The sequence below is a fragment of the Saccopteryx leptura genome, chromosome 2 (assembly GCF_036850995.1).
Source record: "Saccopteryx leptura isolate mSacLep1 chromosome 2, mSacLep1_pri_phased_curated, whole genome shotgun sequence".
Classification (NCBI taxonomy): Eukaryota; Metazoa; Chordata; class Mammalia; order Chiroptera; family Emballonuridae; genus Saccopteryx; species Saccopteryx leptura.
Genome location: NC_089504.1, coordinates 214,286,873 through 214,310,593, shown reverse-complemented (window position 1 = coordinate 214,310,593; position 23,721 = coordinate 214,286,873).

Sequence of the window (23,721 nt, the reverse complement as noted above, 5' to 3'; positions counted from 1 at the left end):
AAACCCAGGGCTCTAAAAGGAAACAAAGTCTCAGGGGAAGAATGAAACAATAGGTGTGACTACAGAATGCTTAGTTAGGATTTGTTAATTTGGGGAGTAGACAGCAGGCAGAAACCTGATGGACACTGAGAAGACTATTGGTGAGGGCTTAAAGAAAAGGAAGAAAGAGAACTGTTGTTAAATGGCAAGAAACTTTGGCAACTCTCCTATAGTAACCTGGGAAATAGGAAATGTTCCTAATGAACTTGATAGTCTAGCTAAGGAGATATCTGGGCAGGGAGTTGTTGAAGATTCTGCCTGGGTTCTTCTAGCTGCCTATAATAAAATACAACAAGAAAGAGATGAAAGAAAAAAAACTTTTCTGTTTTCAGGTAAAATTTAGAGAAATTATAGGACAGTCTTTCCTGCAAAAAAAAATGATTCTCAAAGTAATACAGATGTTAAGAATAAATATCAAATTAAGGTCACGGTTCAGAAACTTTGGTTTCAGAGTAAAGATGAAACCACGGGTGTGACTGTAAAATGTCTGGTTAAGGCCTTACAGATTTAAAGCAGTGTCTTAAAGGTCATTTCAAATAAACAAAGAGCTTTCTAAGGATCTTGAAGGTGTACCTTACAGACTGTCCATGTTATCAATAGGGATCCTAAGAATTTTAAAGTCACTTGTCCCACAGCAGCCTTACGAGGGAAGATCTGTTTTTAGGTGTGAATTTTTTCTGATGCAGTTTATACAAATTGAGCCTCACAATGTTTTTAAGGGAATGTGTCATCTTGGCCTGAAGGAAACAGAGTAGTACAAAGTTAGACAATGTCTTAAGCTTCTGAACTTCTACAGCAAGGGAGGAAGCCAAGAATACTCAGCCACAATATTGGTCATTTCTTATGGAAACTGAAAGAGGACTCAGGGACAACAAAGCACAGAGAACAAAGTTTATAGAGTCATCTTTCACAAGAAATGGGTGGAGCCCTGGCCAGGGGACTGTGCAGATGCTCAGCCAACATCAGAAGCCTTGCTATGAACCAGTGACTGCTGTGTTCCTCCCAATTTATTCCTGCTTGAACAGTAGCATTAATTGTGATGATCTTGTCTTTGTCCACCATTGTATCCTGCGTGTGCATGGGAAAGACAATTTGTCTCTTTTTTCCATAAGTCTTTAGAACAAGTGGAACTTTCCCCCAAAACCAAAACCTGAGGAGTTGTATTCACACCTACTCATCCCCTTGTCCCCACAGAGCCCTGAAAATCACTGATTGTTTTACGGTTTCTGTAGTTTTACTTTTTCCTGAATGTCATATATTTGGAACTATACAATTTATAGATTAGCTTCTTTCACTTAGAAATATGCATTTAAGTTTTCACCATGTCATTTCATGGCTTGCTAACTCTTTTGTGGGTTTGTTTGTTTGTTTGTTTTTTACATAGCTTGTTCACCTCAGTTTATTTATCCATTTGCTGACGGATCTTTTGGTTGAATCCAAGTTTTAGCAATTATGAATAGGGCTGCTACAAACATTGTATAGAGGTATTTGTGTGGACTTCATATGATTTTTATTGCTAACGATTGGTTTTTCTGTTCTAGAATTATATTATATATATGGAATCACTAATTCTGTGTGTTGTTGTATCTGACTTTTGCTCAGTATGCTGCTTTGAGTTTTATCCATAAATTAATTGCAAATATCAACAGTTTGTTATTTTTATAGTTAAGTAATATTTCATTATATAAATATATGAAATATATACAATTTGTTTATCTCTTTAGTTGGTGATGGACATTTGGATTGTTTCCAGTTTGGGAATATTATGAGTAAAGACATTATAAATGTTTTATATGTGTCTTTTTGATGATTATATTTTTCTTTTTCTTAAGTAAATGCCTCAGAATGCAATTACTGAGTCATATGGTATGTGTATTTTTAACTGTAATAAAAACTGTCAAATTGTTTTTCAAAGTGAAGGTACCATTTTGCACTTACAACAGAAATACAAAAAGTTTTCAGGTGTTAAAAATCTCTATTGAAAAGGACTTATGATCTATTGACTGATGGGTGATCTTTTAAAATTTTTGGCCATTCTACTCGCTGTGTATGGTATCTTTTTGTGATTTTTTTTTTTGGAAAAAAAACCTCCTACTTTTTTGAGATATAATTTTCCACAATAAAATGCATCAATTAGAGTGCAGTTTCTGGCCCTGGCTGGTTGGCTCAGTGGTAGAGTGTTGGCCTAGCGTGCAGGAGTCCTGGGTTCAATTCCCGGCCAGGGCACACAGGAGAAGCGCCCATCTGCTTCTCCACCCCTCCCCCTCTCCTTCCTCTCTGTCTCTCTCTTCCCCTCCCGCAGCCAAGGCTCCATTGGAGCAGAGTTGGCCCGGGCGCTGGGGGTGGCTCTATGGCCTCTGCCTCAGGCGCTAGAATGGCTCTGGTTGCAACAGAGCAACGCCCCAGATGGGCAGAGCATCGCCCCCTGGTGGGCATGCGGCGTGGATCCCGGTCGGGCGCATGCGGGAATCTGTCTGACTGCCTCCCTATTTCCAACTTCAGAAAAATACAAAAAAAAAAAAAAGTGCAGTTTGTTGAGTTTTATTAAATGCACATATATTAAAGTCTCCACAACCAAGAAACGGGATATTTTTTATCTCTCTAAAATGTTCCTTTGTCCTTTTTTTCAGCAAATCTTCCCCACTCATTAACCCAGCCTGCCACTACTCTGCTTTCTACCACTGGATATAGTTTTTGCCTGTTCTAGAGATCCTCAGAGACCATGGAGCAGGAACAAGCCGTTTTGCTGCACTCTGTCACTGAATTCTTGACTCACAAAAGTGACTACAACAGCTGTGCACACCACTGCATTTTCCTTATGGTTTGTTCAGGAGCAATGGAAAACCAGAACAAAACTTGAGGAACCTTACTATCTAAAGGTCCTCACTAAAGAAAAGATTAAATGATGTGCTTCAACCAAAAAGAAAGAAAATTTAAAGAAATGGCATGAGTTATGAGAGAAATAGTTAAATTGTGGCAGCAATAATAAGTTACTTTTTGAAATGTTTAGTCTTTTAAAAAGGTAAAACTAACATAGATAATAATAACAAGAGAGGGCACAGTTCAATAAATAGTTAAGGCATGGCAAGGTTTTATGTTATGGAGAAGAATAGAAATACTGGATAACTTTAGACTTTCTTAGGAAATTTCTAATGTATAATGTATAATAAAAATTTAAGGTAAACTCTGAAAGAACAGACATTCTAAACTAGCAGAGAAAGGGAAAAATAATATTTTTTTAAAAACAAATCCACCAGACGTCAGGAAGAAAAGAAAAAAGCATAAAAAAACCTCTAGTAAATAGAAAATCCAAAATAAGTAGATAGAAAAAAATGTTTAAATATGTTAGTAATTACTGTAACTGTAAGTGGATTAAACTCATATTTAAAGGATAAACATCAACAGACTCTATGAAAATAAAATAAAATAATATTCAATTAATGCTGCTTATAATACGGACATACCTAAAATAAACTACACCAACAGACTAAAAATAAAGAGAAAAAAATACAGATCAAGTAAACTCTAACTCAACAAATATTTGTCTATATGAATTTTAGACAAAATAGCATTTTTTAAAAAATTGTCAGGGATGAAAAAGGACAGAACAGTCCCATCCCCTGTCACTGCCAGGTAACCACAGCCCTTCGCTGGTCTCTGGAAAATACATTTCAAAGAAAAGCTCAAGAAAATTTCTTAGGATACTAAAGAGAATATGAAGTGAAAAGTAAGATGTATGGAGAACAGATCCAATATATCTTATATAAAAGATCCTTACCTCATGCCATACATACATAAAAGCATGCACACACACACAGACAGTAAGACAGTTAGAGATTGGTTTTAACTGATAGAAAAATAAATAAAAATAGAAACTCAAGAACAGGAAAGACACAATATAAAGAAGCAGTAGTGAGAAGCCAAAACTTAGTGAGAATGGTGAGCTAGGTTTTAATTGTTGTTTACCTGATTATAAATTTTAATTCAAGTAAATTTTTAAAAGAAATTATATATTTAAATCTTTAAATTTATTTTATTTTTAGTAAAAGTTTGCATATAAAATCTCAGATCATTTCAACAAAAATCTAGGAGATGTAGGGCATAACATACACCAGATTTCTTCTTTCACAGTGGAGCTCAAAATAAAAGTATTTGTGGGTCACTTTCTTTGCCCTCTTAATACTTTTTGGGCATTATCCAATGACCTTTGGAATCTACTCAAAGAGTGACACACAGCTCACACTGAGAAAAGGTGTAGTCGCTGGGTTACAATCATCAGGCTCTAGGCCCTATGCACCCCCTATGTAGTGGCCAGGTCTGTTTTACCTTCCTGTTAGATCTGGTGAGTCATCCAAGTTGCCTTGGCAAGAAACATTTTAGAGACCCGAGTGGGGACATTGGAGAGAGAAAATTTGACACAGTCCAGGGAAGATGGTGACCCTAAGAAAAGGAACATATTTAAAAGGAGGAGGAGAAATTTCACCTCCTTTAAGAGAGTGCACAGGTTGGGGGCAGCTTTAAGGAGGGAAGTGATCTGTGGACCGAGGCCTCAGCGGCCATAGCTTCTCTCTGAGGTCTTCGGGTTCTCCAGAGAAAGGAGAGCCAAGAGGAGGATGTCGGAGAAGATCCCATCTTTGTCTCCGAGCTTCTTCAGTCTGGAAGGGAATGTGGACACACTCCCTTTAATATGGAGCTTTGGGACCCAGGCATTCTCTCCAGCTCCTGCTCAGAACTATTTCCATGTTCCATGTTCTGACCAGGGCCAGGGAGGCCCTGATGGCCACGGCGACCAACCCCAGCGTGTGCCTTCAGTGGCCCCTGCCTTGCCCCTCTCTCCATGCCCTCAGAAGACTTCAGGATCTCCTACCTGTCCTTGCACCCCACCCTCTTGGCTGAAATACTGTCTCCAAAAGCCCAACAAGTTTGGGAGACGTGGTCCTCCCTGGCCAACAGAAACCCTCATCTTCAAAGCACAGGAGGCTCTGCTTAGGGGATAGGGCTGCCCCAGCTGCCCTCCCCAGAGCAGAGTATTGTCCCAAGAGAAAAAAAGTCCCCACTTCCTTATGCAGAAAAGCTTGTATTCAGCCTCCACCCTGAGCTTTACCCTAAGCACAGGGTCCCAGCACAGGGGAGGGCAGCATTGTGGGGAATCTGCGGTTGCATCACCTGAGCAGGTGAAAGAGTGAGGGCCCCTTAGCACCTCAGGGGCCAGTCCTAGGGTGGGATCATCCAGTCACCTCTTCTGAGTCTTGGCATGGGCAACTCCGCTCTCGCTGGGGAAAACCGGTGTAGCTGTGGTTGACAGCTGGGCCCCAGACAGCCAGTGGGCTCCCGTCCTCGTGTGAGGAAGGAGCAGGGGTCTGCCTAGCCAGACACTATCTGTTGTTAAGAAAAGGCTGTTGCCTGTGGCCACTCTGCCTATGGCTTCAACTATGGGTGTCATGTTTTGCAAGGGGCTTTTGCCTGGTAAAGAAGTGAGACCCCATGAAATAAAAAACAAAGTGGAAAGTCTACAAATCTCAAGCAAAGTCATGTCCTTATTTCTTATTCTATACCTGTTGGTAATGTGGTGGTGCAGCCCTCTGTGGGTTGGGAGTTTGGGGCCTGCATCAGTCAGAGCAGCCAGGAAACAAACATCCCACAGATGGCAGAGGCTGAAAATGCTACGTTTAACTTTTGTTTCTTATTTGCTCATTCTGCACTTCAGGGGGCCTGCCAAGTCAAGCTCACAAAGACACTGGGGCCCTCACATTTGCCTGGTACCCTGGCTGAAGGAGACAGGACCAAGTTTAGGGCTCACTTGGCGACACATTGGTGACAACAACAACAGTGACTGGGTGGCACGAGTGAGAGGCTTGCCTGCTCTCCTCCTGCTGCTGATGAGTCCAGAAGTGACCATGGTCCAGGGGAGCCCTGGTCCCCTGTAGCTCCCCGCTGGTCCAGGCACTGAGCCAGCAGGACATGGGAGGGACCCCCTGCTGCTACAAGATGGTCCTTGCCCCTGCCTGACGTTCTCCCACTGCCCACTTAAGGAACACGCCCTGGACCTGGATGCTGCCCTCCCCCGGCACAGGGCCTTTCTGCTCAGGGGCTCATCTTGGGAGTCACTGCCCTTCCCAACAACATGTCACTTGACATTAAACAAACATGTGGAGTAGAATACATCTGGACAAGGATTTCTACTGAGTCAGAAAGAAATGGGGCCCCTGAAGAAGGTGTGGGAGGCATGGGTGGCAAGAGGGGCTCCTGTGCCCAGCAGCCGCTCTGTGTCCCTGCAACTGCATGTCCAGAGTCTCAAGCCCTCACTGCACCTCATGCATTAGTGACCCAAGGACCCTAGGGTTCAACCTTCCCACCTCCATTCTACCCCACCCATCATCCACACAGTCCCATCAGCCATCCATTGGTGGGAGAGCATGTGATTTCCCAAAACAGAAGGATTAGATCCAGGATCAAAGGCTTGGATAAGGGTTGGAGGCCAGGGGCTAGGCAGGGCCAGAAATGGAGGGGACCAGAGCCCAGACGTTAGCAGGAGTTTCTAGGACCTGACACGGAACAGGTAAACATGGTCCTGACACCTGGCTTGGCAGCCATGGGAGTAACAACAACAATGTCGAGATAGGGGTGGAAGCCACAAGGGAGTCACAGCTCAGGTTCCGTGCCCTCCACATGCTCCTGCTGTGAGGGTGAGCAGGAAGAAAAGGGATGCCATCATCATGCTCTCTGCATATAGAGAAAAACCAAGGTACACAGGAGGTAGCACCTCTGACTAAAGCGAGAACCTCCCAGAGACTGCAATGCTAGGCTGACAGACTAGACCTTCCACCCACTGGCCACGCGCATCAGGGGAAGGGACCCTGAAGTCGGAGCCCACGCTTGAGTCCAAGCCCTGCATTCCACCGGCCACAGCGGCACGTGGTCCTCAGGCATCTCCAACGACTGTATTTATTGTATTATTCGACAGGGCAGGGGTTTCCAGGTCCCTGTGGACCCAGATGGCCCCACACTGGGTCTGCAAGAGAGGAAGCAGTCTTGCCTACAGGGGTATCATCTACTTTTCTCCATCTCTCTGCCTCAGTGGTGCTCTCTGTCCCGTCTCTTATCTTACAGGCCCACCATGAAGAACACACACACATGCACTTACACGCATACACCCCATGTGCAACCTGCCGAGGCATCCCTCAGCCTTACATTGCCCTGGTCCCCTGCAGCTCCTCGCTGAGCCCAGGGTGAAGTGGACACCAGGGCTGGCGAGTGCACATGACCCAGTTCTCAGGAGGACACAGCTTTCTCCATGGAGTGCCAAGTGGAGCCTCAAGCCAGCTGCTGCTGCTGCTGAGACCCTGTAAATATTTAGACTCTCAGTCTCCTGCAACTGAATGGCGATTTTTTTCTAAGCCCTCTCCTGGGAAGTGAACATGGACACTACACAGTTGGGCCTCATCTCATGACTAATATTACTTGTTTTTGTTGGGTTTTTTCCTGTTTTAATAACATTTTAATAATCTCAGTTCATGAAAAATGAAGATAAAAAGCACTGTGGCCTCCAGCTAAACCTGTCAGGAATATAGGGCGCGTTTCTCCCTTGTCCCCACTCATCGCACTAAGCCTGTGTCCCCTAACCGCAGAGCCCCAGGCAGCACTAGTCACCCATCCCCTCCCAACAATGACTCAGGCGGGCCTCCCTCAGAGGCCCTGCTTTTCGCAGATATCTGTCCTGCCCTTGGCACACTGAAGCCAGTAAGGTTCAGACAGGCTACCTTTTACCCACGGTAGCCTTGTCCTTGCACAGCCCTCATGACCTTCTTTATTTCTGTTTTTTTAAAAAACAGCAGTATGTATTTATTGAAATAGAAAGACATATATATGAGAACCACGTGCCGCTGTGGCTGGTGGAATGCAGGGCTTGGACTCAGGCCTGGGCTCCGACTTCAGGGTCCCTTCCCCTGATGCGCATGGCCAGTGGGTGGAAGGCCTAGTCTGTCAGCCAGGCCCCACTCCTGCCCACCTGCTGGGGCATTGCAGCCCCTGGGAGGAGCTGCAATATATGATTTTATATTACATTATATGTTGATACATGAAGGAAAAGCAAGTCACCAACAGGTACCTGCAGATGATCCAGCTTTTAAAAGCAATCTGTGGCCTGACTGGTGGTGGCGCTTTGAATAGAGCATCAACCTGGGACTCTGAGGACCCAGGTTCAAAACCCTGAGGTTGCCTGCTTGCGCTCAGGCTCACCAACTTGAGCACAGAGTCTCCAGCTTGAGTGCAGGATCGCTGACGTGATTCAAGATCACTGACTTGAAGCCCAAGGTCGCTGGCTTGAGCCCAAGGTCACTGGCTGGGCTGGAGCCCCCCAGTCAAGGCACGCATGAGAAGCAATCAATGAACAACTAAAGTAACCCAACTACGAGTTGATGCTTCTTATCTCTCTCCCTTCTTCTCATTCTGTCTCTCTCTCAAAATAAATAAATAAAAGCAATCTGTGGATGTGTAGATGGGTGTGTGCCTGCCAACAGTACAGAGGGACACACAGAAATATAGAGGGTATGACAGGGTGGTGGGTGGGCTTATGGATAATACATAATTTATTTTTTATACTTTTTTGTAGACTTTTCCACATTTTCTTAGGGGACATATGTAACTTTTTTTTCTCTTTTTTTTAAAAACCAGGAGTATAGTAATTTTTTGCGCTATAATTCACATACCATGAAGTCCACCATTTTAAAGTATGCAATGGAATGGTTTTTAGTGTATGTGTACATCACCATTATTGAATTCCAGAATATTTCCATCAATCTGAAAGGAAATTTTATATCCATTAGCAGTCATGCCTCATTCTCTCTCCTCCAGTGCCTGGCAACTATTCATCTACTCTATTTCTCTGTGGATGTGCCTGTTCTAGATATTTTATATACATGGAGTCAAACACTGTGTGGTCTTTTGTGTCTGGCTTAATTCACTTAGCATAATGTTTTCACGGCTTATTCACCATAAATCAGTGTAGCCTCCCTTTTATGGCTGGATAATATTCCATTGTGTGGCTATACCATCCTTTGTTTATCTATTTATCAAATGACAGACATTTAGGTTGTTTCCATTTTTAGCTATTATGAGTAATGTTGCTATAAACATTTGTGTACAAATTTTTGTGTGTACATTCTTTTAAATTCTCTTGAGCATATACCTGGGAGTAGAATCACTGGGTCATATGGGAGCTCCATGTTTAACTTCATGAACTGCCAGACTGTTCTCCAAGGTGGCTGCACCATTTCTCACAATGTATATAATTTTTGCATTGCTCTGTGTCTTCACCAAAGCTTAATAATATGTGTGTCTTTTCTTCTAGCCATCTTGGCAGGCACAGGGTGGTCTCATTGTGGTTTTGATTGACATTTTCCTAATGACTAACAATGCTGGGTATTTTCTTTTCATGTATTTTTACTATCCATTATATGTCTTCTTTTGGAGAAATGTTTATTCAAGTCCTTCGTCTACTTTCTAATCAGGTTATTTGTCATTTTGTTATTGAGTTGTAAGAGTTCTTTATACATTCTGGATATACGTTCTTTGTCAGATATACAGTTTGAAAATATTTTCTCCCATTCTGTTGATTGTGATTTAATTTTTTAATGTGTTCTTTGAGGCACAAACATTTTTAATTTTTTTGGAGTCTGATTTATCTATTTTTTCTTTTGTAAATCATGTTGTTAGTATTTTAGCTAAGAAATTATTACCTAACCCAAAGTCATGGACACATTGGATAACTATACAGAACATTACAAATAAAAATTTTAAAAATATAACAGAAAAAAGAATTTCCTTTGCAATAACAAATATTAAAAAAATAAATTAAAAGTTCTTATTTTAAAAGTATAAAATCTGTAAATTTAATTGACAAATATAAAGACCTAAATAAAAAAAGAAATTCTGGTTGTGAAGACTCAACATTAAAAAGATGTCAGTTCTTAATCAAATTTACATCTATAAATCTGCTGTAATCCCAAATTAACAAATTCATTCTCAAGTTTATCTCAATGAGGAAACAGAAAAAAATTTTTCCAGAAAAATTTTAAAACAGAACAACTTTATCAGTTATCAAAACATCTAAATCCATAGAAATTAAAAGATCATAGTATAAATATAACCATGACATCATATACATCTCACCAAGACATGTATCTCCTAGAGAAGAATAATACATGTGCAGGAAGAAAACTGCATCATTGTTTGTAATAGCAGAAATGTACCAACAGCATAAACGTTTTCAAAAAGAGGAGATGGAGGCTGAGTGAAAAAGGTGAAGGGATTAAGCACAGAAAAAACTTAGACACAGACAGCAGTGTGGGGATTGCAGGAGGGAGAAGGGTGGGGAGGCGAAGGAGGGTAGAGGAGGAATCGGTGGTGATGGAGGCAGACTTGACTTGGGGTGGTGAACACACAGTGCAACTACAGATGATGTTGTTGTAGAACTGTGCACCTGAAACTGTCTAATTTCATTAACCAATGTCACCCTAATAAGTTCAATTTAAAAATGTTTAAAGGAGGTGATTAAAATAAAAACACATGTGGGTACTATTGAATAGATATATTTATATATAACAAAAAAAGTCACCAATACAAAATAATAAAAGGCCAGAGAACCTTTTATTATATATGTAAGAGATGGGAATTTATCATTTTAAATCTCCAACTAGCCATTAGATTGAATCATATGAAAATGTTGTTTTCATAGGACAACAGTGATTGAATATCAACCATTTTATATTTATATATAAATAAATGCATTAAAACAAAAGAGAAAAAGATGCATGTCACATTGTTAAAAGTTGATACCTCTGAGCTACAGAAACACGAATAGGGTACAAGGGAAAGAACTCTCAGAGTTTAAGCATTCTTCAATAAATATGTGTTCATGTATAACATGTGTAATTTTTAAAGATAAAATTAACATCCAAACACATAGAGATCCTGTAAACTAATGATAAAGGCATAATGATAAAACAGAAGTAAAAATGCTTACTAAGTATATAAAAATATAAAATTTACTGTTAGTCAAAAATACAAAGAATAATGAATAATATAAATAGTTAGTTTGCAAGAAATCAGTTAGATAGGTGCATGCACACCTGTGCACTACTCTTGCGACTATACATGAGTTCAAGCTTGCTGGAAGCAATTAGAAACTATATCAAGATACTTTAAAAGAGCATGCCAAATGTTCTGTTTCTCATTAGAATGTAGAAGGTCATGAGAGATCATACCTCCTTCTTCCCAACCATAGAAAGTGCTGGACGAACTAGGAAGCAGTAATGTAAAAATGTAGTCGAGCTGTGGAGAAGAGAAGCCAAAATGAATGAAACTCCAGAGAAGGGTATGTCCTCACTAGGGAACTTGTGGCACGCTTCTCCCTGAGCACATTTTCAAATCTGAACCTTTGCAAATAGAAATTGGGCCTCTCAAGGCAGAAGGACTCTCCTGGGGTACAGAGAAACCCAAAACCTTTAAACAACTGAGTCGATTACCAAGAATTAGAATCTGAAGGATTCTCAAACACATAGTTAATTCGCTCTGCTCTGTGGGAACTTTTTGAACTCCAGAAAAAAGAGAGAAAAGCCAAGCAGAAAATGTTGATCCCTGAGCTTAGGAGACATGTCAAAAGTTCAGCAAGGCTGAGGCAGCAAGAATTTACAGGACAGAATTCCAGAGGAGGAGCTATGATAAGAATGGGGTGGTCTGGGAGGCTGCGGTCTGGGTTGAAAGGGCAGGCATACCTTTGTAATCTCATACAGTATTAGGTCAAAGATCAATTTCCTGCTGAGTCTCACAGGACAGAGCTCTCACCACTAGATACTTAAAACTACATATCTGAGATTTGAGGCTAAGTAATTATGCAACCAAACTCAAAGCATCTCCTGTGACACTGATCTACTGTCCCATTCCTAGGTATTTACGTAGCAGAAGCCCATGCTTACGTCCACACAATGACTTACACACCCACACTCACTGCAGCATTATTTCACAGCCCAAAACTGAAGATATCCTCAATGTCCACCAGCAGGGTAGCACATGCACAGTGGTATAGCCACACCATGGATTACTCCTGAACAATGCAAAGGAACATGACGGATATCAAACCATCATGCTGAGCAATGGAACCCAGATGCAAAGAGCTCATACTGTAGGTGAGGTTCTGAAGTGGGCACTGTTAATGCACGCAGATAGAAATCAGAACAAGAGTTACTTGGAGGTGGCATGAGGTTTTGAGAAGAGGAACTGCTTCCTGGGGTACCTGAACTGGGAGGTGGTGCTGCGGGATTTAGGGGAGCATTTTAGAGCTACGCACTTGGGGTTTGCACTTTTTATATTGCAAATTAGATCTCAATTTTAAAAGAAGCACAAACATACACACACACACAAAGTTTATTCTTCTAGAAGCCAGTAACTCTTTTTAGGAATATTTATCAATGACTTAGTCTGAAATGCAAATATTTATTCAAATTTTGGAAGCAATGTAAATGTCCGACATTACTGGAAACCTCTTTTCAGGAAGGATATGCTCTGCTGAGAGTCAGGGGGGTTCAGGTCCAGAGCTGCAGCCTCCCTTAATGGCCTGATGAAGAACATGCAGGTCACTCAGTGGACCAGGCCTTCACAAGGTGCTTCTTAAATATGGGGACCCTGCATTGGGAACTGTAGCTGTGCAGGTGACCAGTGATGGCTTTGTGCCCAGGCTTGGGCAAGGCCAGGCTCCAGGTTGGCAGAGGCAGGTTTGTGAAAGCAGGAGTAAGGGCCCGCTGCTTGGATGCAGAGGCGAGGAAACCCTGGCACTGCGGGGCCAGGCTGAAGAGGAGAGTAGAGCTTGGAGATGTCATGGTGACTCAGAGGTGCTGACCCAAGGTTCCACGTCTGGGAGGTGCTTGAAACAGGCAGCTCATCAAGGAAGGAATGAAGGCCCGAACCATCCCCTTTCCACTCACTCCCGGAGGTCACGGAGGGTCGAGCAGCCCTCTGCTGACCCAGCAAGGAGACAAACAACAGGCTTCCCAGAAACCCCACATAGCGGTCCTCAGACTTTCATCTCCACTTGGAAAATTGGAGCATTTGCTGCCAATGGAAATGCAGTTCCTTCGAGGAAGGGTGCTTTTCCCAGTAAATGGTGCTGGAGCAGCTGGTCGTCCCTCCTCAAAAGGAAGACAAACTCAGCCTGCATCTCACCTCATCTGGACAGGGAGTCAAAATGGATCATAAGCCTAAATGCAGGACTCAATGCTTGTGGCCTCATGTTAGGCAGTGAGCCTTAGAAAAATCAAAAGCATGACTCATAAAAGAAAGAACTGAAAATCGCACTTCTTCAAAATTTAAAACTTTGCTTTCTGAAAGACATCAGTGAGGGAGCAAAAAGATGAGTCACAAGTGGGAGAAAATAATAGTAAATCTTGTTTTTGAACCAAGGACACCTCCGTAACATCCAAAGAACTCTCAAAACTCAACAATAAGGAAAGAAAAGTGCCGGAGTCCAGCCGCGGGGGGGATCCAGGGGTCCCACAGGAGGAGATGGCGTCGGCGAAATTCGAGTGAGAGAGCCGAATTCTTTTCTTTCTCTTTATTCTCTTGTTAGCATTTACTGCCAGGCATCTCTACCAAATGCTAGTATAGCTTCTTTTTTATACACACACACCAAGTTACAATTACATGGTATTAATCATTGCTTCTGTTTCACTATGTTTACATGTTTCCAGATAACAGTTAATTTATATCTATAAACTACAAATCAGGTGGCAAATCATTCAAAGTACAACTACAAAATAATTTGAATAGCGATAACATCGGTAAAAGCTTTTAAAGGATTAGTACTAACTAATAACTCAACTTTACTGTTGTTGGGAGTCAAGGGGCAGAGAGAGATTAACAGACAAAATCATTAAGGACTAGCAAAGGACCACCGCTTGCTCAGGCAAATGGCCTTGAGTTTATGCAGTGTCCTAACTTTTCTCACAAGATAACAAAACGCTTGCCCATTAAGAAATTGACATAACATTAAGAGTAACTTTTACTTAAAGATATATAGAGTGCACTCGCAAGATAGCTTAGTAGCAACATAATTTCAGAAGACATTAATTGCTATTGCTTCTATGGATGCCCCCCCCCCATACCTCTCATTATTTGAAGAAAGAAATTTGGGGAGTATACAAACCTCATGAGAGTGTCTCACTGAGAAAGCCCAGCAACTGCCTTCAGTCATAAAACAATTCTCTTAGCAAAACATTCTTTTCTTGCTGACTGCATTCCCATCCCAAGCCATGCAACGGGCCATTCCATTACACTTTACCTAAGATTCTAATGTCTAGTTAAACTTTATTTATTTACTATATTCACACACTAGTAAATTCTAACTATATTCTTCTCAGAGTGTTCCACCACCTGCAGGTCAGGTATGCAAGAAGAAAGGAAAGTTTCTCTACTCTATCACATGAAAAGGCTAGGGAGGAAAAATGATGAATTAAGTGAAGGCCGAAAGATGCTTTGCGCACAGCCACTGCCTTCTACCCATTCACAAGTCACAATCTATTCTTTCTAACATGATTAAGAAGAAATTCTCCTACAAACTTAACCCTTTACAAGGGATATCATAGCCAGCCTCTTATGTTTATGAGCCCAGTTCAAGGGGCTTACAGGCTTTTCTGTGGAACTTACACCTTCTGTCTCATTTCTAAAGAAATTACTACGAATCTACAGGGAAAGCACGGTACTATTATTCCTGTGCCATAAATAATAGCACACACTCAGAAAAGGGGGGAATATAAGGCCAGATTAATTCAAAATATTAAAGGGGGAAGTATCGTTGTGCCTTTTCTTTGCGGTGACTTTGTCAACCCGCAGCTGTTGGTCTTTACTGCAGTGACTCTATCTTCTTTTGCTGTGACTTTGTCAACCAGCAGTTGTGGATCTTCTCCTGCTGTGACCTAGTTAGCCAGCATTAGTGGATCGGCTCCCGACAGAAAAGCAACCCATTTTTTAAAACTGCGTATTTTAAAAAATGTATCATAAAGAATACCTCTAATGACAAGTGAGCACATGAAAAGGTGTCCAGTGTCATTAATCCTGATTTAATGCAAACTGAATTACATACAACATGACTACACACTTCTCAAAAGAGCTCACTTAAATTTCAAACCCTCTAACAATACCAAAAGGGTGCAAAACAGCTGCAGGTCTCCTCTATGGTTAGAAGCCCAGACTGTTACTGCCCCTTTGGGGAACAATGTGGCAGTTTCTACATACACAAACAGCCCCTGTGCTCCACATACCCACTCCAAGGACTTGTCCTAGAGAAACAAAAACCCAAGATCACAAGAACTTGCCATGAATGTTTGTGGCAGCATGATTCATAAGCACCAAACTGGGAAAGCCCAGATGTCTTTCAGGCAGCTATGGGCTTTGGCTTAACACAGAACGGAAAAGTACAGAGCATTGCAGGGGACGAAAGAGGACATACTCAACAGCTGGACGGGTCTCAAAGACACCAATGCTGAGAGAAAGACATCAGGCCAAAGGTGGTACAGCAGTACTTCCCCGTGAGTGTTCCAGAAAAGGCAAAGCTGCCTGAGGCTGGAGAGAGGGCAATGTCTGTCCACACAGCATAACACCAGGGAATTTGAAGGGTGAGGAAACTACTCTTGTGTCCTGATTCTGGTGGGTTTACACAGCTTTAGGCATTTGCTACTGCATAAAAATGTTTAAATTTTTTTTTTTTTAAAAAGTCCCATTTAAAGACCAGGCAGATATTGTCACTGCAGTCAGTGGCACAAAGAGTATCTGGCTACCTGGGGAGATGAGGGCCCTCTGGAGGCGCCAGGGTGTGCCCTGTGGGCGCCTGCCCAGAAAAAGGGATGTTTTCGAAGTTATAAATGTCATTTTACACAGATGTGTTTCTGAAGATTTCCACCAACTGGATATTAGAAGGGACTTGGGTTGGGTTTTCTGTGACAAGGACTGGCCTGGAAGAGCCCCCGGAGGAGGCCCTGTCCAAGGTGAGAGCCCAGACGCCTTTGCTGGGTGTGGAATGGCCGCCTGGTCCAGGACAAGAGGTCAGGGCATAGGTCAGGGCACAGCACACAGGTAAGAGTTGTGTCCTCAGTTCCCAGCAGCTAAGAAGCTCAGCATGAGAACCTTCTCATAGTCATCCACTTGAATAATTTCGTTGTTGTTGATGTGCCTGCCCCTGCCTCCCTCCTTCTCTCCCGCCACCAAAGATGATAAATCAGAAAATTGGGTCCCAGGCACAGCCGTGTTTCGAGCTGAGCACTGCCAGTCCCAGGGCAGAGGGTGTAGAGGGAGGGGCAGTGGTCCAGGAGCACAGGGCACTGGAGGCAGGATTTGAACAAGGGGGCATGGGGGAAGAAATGCTCAACAGGAGCCAGAGAGGATGAGAGGTGAATCTGTTGGAAGTTCTGTCCTGAGGATAGTGGGCAGCTGGTGAGAGGTAGCACCTAGGAGGTCACTCTACCTTGACTGCTGGAGCTGAAAGACTAGGGGTCGAAGCTGTCACAGCCTGGCTCACCACTGTTCCAACCTCAGTGCCCATCCCACCCTCATCTCTGCCGGCTGCCCTTACCTCTGGATTTTAGGCCAGCATCAGGCAGGCCCAGGGCCTTCACAGAATCGAGCTCAGATACCATAGCCCAGGATCATCACTACTCTGCCACACTCCTCCAGTGTCCAGACCACAGCCCGCTCTGGGCATAGTCCCATGGAGCTTTCAACTTCCACAGAAGGCTGCGGTCAGGGAGGTGGTCTTCTGGCTTGGAAGAGGCCCCAGCTGGCCTCCATCACGCCTCTCAACTGCTCTGGGCAACCCTCCCATGCTCGGATGGCTCCCTGATGGAAAGAGTCTAAGACTTTTAGCTCTGGAACTGGGGGCTCTCAGAGGATTCCGTGGTTTGCCCTGGAAAGGAGGCAGGCTGGAGGGATAGGACTAGAAGGGCCAACGAAGAGGGGAAATAAGCCAAAACATGCAAATGGGAGGAAGAGCAGAAATGAGAGAGAGAAACCAGAGAAAGTAACGGTTGTAAGGGCACCAGCTGGAGTTGGAGACTGGAGTCACTGGGAAATAAACCCCAGAATAGAATGACAGCACTGGGGCCCCTGCCCTCCTGGAGCTTGTAGTCCTGACTGGTGAGAGGTATCAGTCATATAAACCCCATATGAAGAATTGGCTGGAGGAAGGAGAGTCCCGTCCACAGGGAGAAGCATGAGGGGAATCCACCAGCCAGCCCCTGGGCACTGCAACCAGGTACCTTCCCTGCCTCTAGGCAGAGGTGCCCTTGGGCACCTTCCTAGTTAGCTGAGCAAATCCCAGTTTCCTTCTTCCCAGTGCATAAGGGGAGTGGGTCTGTACCTGTCCTGTCTCCAACAACAGGTCTGGGGTTCTTCCAGAGTGTCTGGAGAGGCTACCCAACCCCCTCAAACAGAACACCTAAACTTTCAGAAAATCACACAGTGGAAGATGTCCTCAAGTTAAGAAATCAACTCCCATTGTCATTGTATAATAATCAGTTTCTTCCCCAAATAACTCCTTTTTTCTGGGCAAGCATGGTCAGAATGGCTGAAAACTTTCCCAAACTCACACAGCCAGTTGCAAAGGAGCAGCGTGACTTTGAATTACTAAAAAACTACCTTGTGCAGGATTTGATATATTGATCGAAAATATTTTGTTAAATGCAAAATAAAGTGAGACTACATCTTAAAACAACCAATTTTAAAGGCAAACCACAAATAAAAGTATGACCAGAATTCATAGTAGAGCTATTCTGGCCTTTTGAGGGGTAATGCAGACACTGTTTCAATGCACTTAGAGCTCCTGTGATCTACTGGGCTGCCCAGTAAGACCACGTGTGAGCTCTCTGAGAACATAGGCTACCTGTCGCCAAGACGGTTCACTTAGGACTTGAGTGTTCTCTAAGATGTACCTATTCTTATGCTCCAAAAAAAAGGGCACCCAGCAGGTGCTCTGAAGAGAGTTGATTAAAAATGAATGAATGAGTGAGATGAGGCTGGCATTCAGTGTGTAGCCTGTGATGGCAACAGAGCCACTGAGACTCTCAGCTCCCATAATTGAAACTGCCTGGCTCTGCCTCACTTGAGACCCTATGGAGAACCATGAAGAGTTCATTCTCAAGCAGATCTGTCCTATTTTGGTTAGGAACTGGCCTGACTGTAAGGAGGTTAGTGGGAAGGGTATTGCATAGGGGACTCCAAGAGGCCCTGAGACACTTGGCATTAAACCATGCCCCTCAGATGTGAAACAATTTGGCCACAAGTCATGAAGAAACAAGTGACCAGATCTGGCCATGGACCCAGTGAGTCAACAGAGGAGATTCTGAGTCATTAACCCTGCAGAACTGGGAATGAGATGTGAAACCTGATAAAATATCGATTCTAAGTAGTCTGTGAAAGGATAAGAATGTATATTGTAATTGCCAGGAAACTACTTTAAAAATTTACAAAGCTATATACTCAATAATGCAATAAATAAATTAAAACAGAATACTAATAAATGTTCAAGTAACCAAAACAAAGTCAGAGATTAGGAAACAGAAGAATAAAAAACAGAGGGAGAAAAACAAATAACAAAATGGTAAGTCAAAATCCAATAATATTAATGATTACATTAAATGTAAGTGGTCTAAATTCAAAGACAGGAATTGTCAGAATGAGTTTGTTAAAATCACCCATTTCTATGCTATCTACAATAAACCTATTTTTAAAATATAATATTGCTATGTTCATATAAAAAGGATAGAAAGAAATATGCCATGCAAAAAGCAAATAAAGAATGGGGGTGCCTATGTTAATATTAGATAAAGTGGATTTTAGAAAAAAAGAAAATTATTATTGATAAGGAGGGAAATCACATAATGATAAAAGAATCAATTCACCAAGAAGACATAACAATCCTAAATGTGTATGCACCTAACAACACAGCTTCAAAATTAATGAAGACAAAACTAAAATAAAAAAAAGAAGAAGAAGGAAGGAAAGGAGGAAGGAAGGAAGGAAGGAAGGAAGGAAGGAAGGAAGGAAGGAAGGAAGGAAGGAAGGAAGGAAGGAAGGAAGGAAGGAATCTAGAATTGAAACCTTCACAACTTCTCTCCAGGAACAAATAGACAAAAAATTAGCAAGGATAAAGAACTATCACTGTCAATCAAGGGGATCTGCTTGGCTTTTACTGAATACTTCACCCAACCAGAGAAGAACACAAATATTTTTTTAAGTGCCCATGCAACATTTACCAAGATAAATGATACCCAGCAGCAATTAAAAATCTTTAACAGGAACTATCAGCTGGAAAAACCAACTCTGGACTAAACTAAAAGGACTCTTCAACCAAGGAACGCTGAACAAGCCACACAGAGACTGGTAGGAAAAGCGGCAACGCGGAGAGGGTTGCCCAGCTCCTCGGAGCGAATGGCAGCAGGGAGAGACTCGCGTGGTGGGAAGTGAGTTTAGCAGAGGGGAAAGGGTCCAGAGCCCCAGGAACAAAGCCCCAGCCTGCAGCCCCAGACCCCAGAAGAGGTTTAAGGACAGTATTTAGCCAGAAACAAGTCAGGATACTGTTTGTGAGGGAGTCTGATTTCTCAGACCCAGGATCCTTCTTAAAGGGACCACGCAGAACATCTCTCTCACAAACACTCACCCGGGGCTCCTGGAGACGGAGGGAGAGGGGAGAGAACCACAGTAACAGGAAGAGAGTGTAATCTAGGAGGCACAGGGAGAAACATTTTGGGAGATAGCCACCCTAACCCCTGGGACGAGTCACTCCCCAAAGCTGAAGTGAATATTTCCCCCGGAAATAGCAATACCGGCAAAGGGAAGCAGGAGAGCAGCCAAACAAGCTCCCCCATAGCATTCAGAGCAGAGTCGCATAGAAGGAGGGAGCTTCAGGGTCTACAGTAGTGAGTCTTAGGGTCCGAGCTGCAACGCCCCCACCCACGTGGCTGAGGGTGAGCCGGAGGGCGGGCGGCAGCGGGAGACAAAAGCGCGGTTCTGCTGGCAGGGTTGGAAGCTGGCTGGCCACCACTGGGCTCAGGTGTGAGCTCAATCTTGCCCGGCCAGGGAGAAGGGGGCATGCAAAAGCGGCCAAGCTCAGCTGCCGGCAGCCTGTAATCCAGCCTCGGGAGAAGGGCGGGAACCCCAGAAAGGGTAGAAACCATCCCCGGAGCAAGGGCAGAGGAGCACATCCCTGCCCCGCCCGTGCAACCCAGGCTTGCGTCTGACTTGGTAGCCGGCTCCTCCCGCTGGGGTGGAGCCAAAAGCCCAGAAGAGGCGGAGTTTCGCTACGGAGCTGAGCTTGGGCACGCAGCCCTGCCTGGTGGTACAGCCAAGGCTAGCAGCTGTTCCTTGAGTGGGATCATCCGGCAAAGGCAGGGCGAAAGCTCGGAAACAGGCGGAGACCCGCAGCTGAGCAAAGGTGCTCGCCAGTGCCCTCAGGACCGAGCATAACGTCACACACGGGGGCGGGGCAAAGGCCAAGGCCACCAACCCTTGTGCACCCGAGCACATGATCACAGCCACTCCCTTGAAGAGAAAATGCGGAGGCAGAGAAATACAACACAAATAAACCAAGAGAAATCCCCAGAAAAGGACCTAAGTGAATCAGATATAACCAAATTACCAGATGCAGAGTTTAAAATAATGATTGTTAGGATGCTCAAAGATATTAGAACCACCATAGATGGCCATTACGAAAACCTAAATAAAGAGATAACAAATATAAAAAAGGACATTGAAATAATAAAAAAGAATCAGACAGAAATGACAAATACAATATCTGAAATAAAGAATACAATGGAAGGAATTAAAAGCAGGATGGATGAAGCAGAGAATCGAATCAGTGAGTTAGAGGACACAATAAATAAAGGCACGGAAGCAGAGCAGAAAAAAGAAAAGAGACTCAAAAAGTCTGAGGAAACTTTAAGAGAGCTCTGTGACAACATGAAGAGAAATAACATCCGCATCATAGGGGTTCCTGAAGAAGAAGAAAAAGAACAAGGGATAGAGACTTTGTTCAAACAAATTATAGTGGAAAACTTCCCCCAATTAAGGCAGGAAAATGTCTCACATGTTCAGGAAGCACAGAGAACTCCATTAAGGAGAAACCCAAAGAAACCAACACCAAGACACATCATAATTAAATTACTAAAGCTAAATGATAATGAGAAAATATTAAAAGCTGTGAGAGAAAAAAAGACTATCACCTACAAAGGAGCCCCCATAAGGATGACTTCTGACTTCTCAACAGAAACACTTGAGGCCAGAAAGGAATGGCAAGAAATATTCAAAGTAATGCAGAACAAGAACCTACAACCAAGACTACTTTATCCAGCAAGGCTATCATTTAAAATTGAAGGAGAAATAAAAAGCTTTACAGACAAAAAAAAAACCTCAAGGATTTCACTGCAACCAAACCAAGGCTGCAAGAAATGCTAAGGGACCTGTTGTAAACAGGTCAAAGGAAAAAAAGAATATAGCAAAAGAGAAAAACAGTTTTAAAGAAAAAAAAATGGCAATAAACAATTACATATCAGTAATAACCTTAAATGTTAATGGATTAAACGATCCGATCAAGAGACATAGGGTAGCTGCGTGGATAAGAAAACAGGACCCATACATATGCTGTCTACAAGAGACACACCTTAAATCAAAAGATGCACACAGACTGAAGATAAAAGGATAGAAAAAAATATTTCACGCAAATGGAAATGAAAAAAAAGCTGGGGTAGCAATACTTATATCAGACAAAATGGACTTTAGAACAAAGACCATAGTTAGAGATAAAGAAGGTCACTACATAATGATAAAGGGAGCAATCCAAAAGGAAGATATAACCATTATAAATATCTACGCACCTAATATAGGAGCACCTAAATATATAAAGCAGACTTTGATAGACTTAAAGGGCGAGATCAACAGCAATACTATAATAGTAGGAGATTTCAATACCCCATTAACATCACTAGATAGATCCTCAAGAAAGAAAATTAACAAAGAAACAGCAGACTTAAAGGACATATTAGATCAACTCGATCTAATAGATATCTTCAGAACCTTTCATCCTAAAGCAGCAGAATATACATTCTTTTCAAGCGCTCATGGTACATTCTCTAGAATAGACCACATGTTAGGGCACAAAAGCGGGCTCAACAAATTTAAGAAGATTGAAATCATATCGAGCACTGTCTCTGATCACAATGGCATTAAACTAGAAATCAACCACAATAGAAAAATTGAAAAACATTCAAACACTTGGAAACTAAATAGCACAATATTAAACAATGAATGGGTTAACATTGAGATCAAAGAAGAAATTAAAAAATTCCTAGAAACAAACGATAATAAGCATACATCAACTCAAAATTTATGGGACACAGCAAAAGCAGTCCTGAGAGGGAAGTTTATAGCAATACAGGCATACCTCAAGAAGCTAGAAAAAGCTCAAATAAACAACTTAACCCTGCATCTAAAAGAACTAGAAAAAGAACAGCAAGTAAAGCCCAGAGCTAGTAGAAGGAAGGAAATAATAAAGATCAGAGCAGAAATAAATGACATAGAGGCTAAAGAAACAATACAGAGGATCAATGAAACCAGGAGCTGGTTCTTTGAAAAGGTAAACAAGATCGATGAACCTTTAACAAGACTCACCAAGAAAAAAAGAGAGAGGACTCAAATAAATAAAATTAGAAATGAGAGTGGAGAAATAACATCTGACACAACAGAAATGCAAAATATTGTAAGAAAATACTATGAAGAACTGTACGCCAAAAAACTAGACAACCTAGATGAAATGGATAAATTCCTTGAATCATATAATCTTCCAAAAATCAATCTGGAAGAATCAGAAAACCTAAACAGACCAATTACAACAAATGAGATTGAAACAGCTATCAAAAAACTCCCCAAAAAGAAAAGTCCTGGGCCTGATGGCTTCACAAGTGAATTCTACCAAATATTCAAAAAAGAACTAACTCCTATCCTTCTCAAGCTATTTCAAAAAATTCAAGAGGAAGGAAGACTCCCAAACTCCTTTTATGAGGCGAGCATAATTCTGATTCCAAAACCAGGCAAAGACAACACAAAAAAGAAAATTATAGGCCAATATCCCTGATGAACTTAGATGCAAAAATCCTCAACAAAATATTAGCAAACCGGATCCAGCAATATATGGAAAAAATCATACACAATGATCAAGTAGGATTTATTCTTGGGAGGCAAGGCTGGTACAATATTCGCAAATCAATCAATGTGATTCATCACATAAACAAAAGAAAGGAGAAAAACCACATGATAATTTCAATAGATGCAGAAAAAGCATTTGATAAAGTCCAGCACCCATTCATGATCAAAACTCTCAGCAAAGTGGGAATACAGGGAACATACCTCAACATGATAAAGGCCATCTATGACAAACCCACAGCCAACATCATACTCAATGGGCAAAAATTAAAAGCAATCCCCTTAAGATCAGGAACAAGGCAGGGGTGCCCCCTTTCACCACTCTTATTCAACATAGTCCTGGAAGTCCTTGCCACAGCAATCAGACAAGAAAAAGAAATAAAAGGCATCCAAATTGGAAAAGAAGAAGTAAAACTATCATTATTTGCAGATGACATGATATTGTAT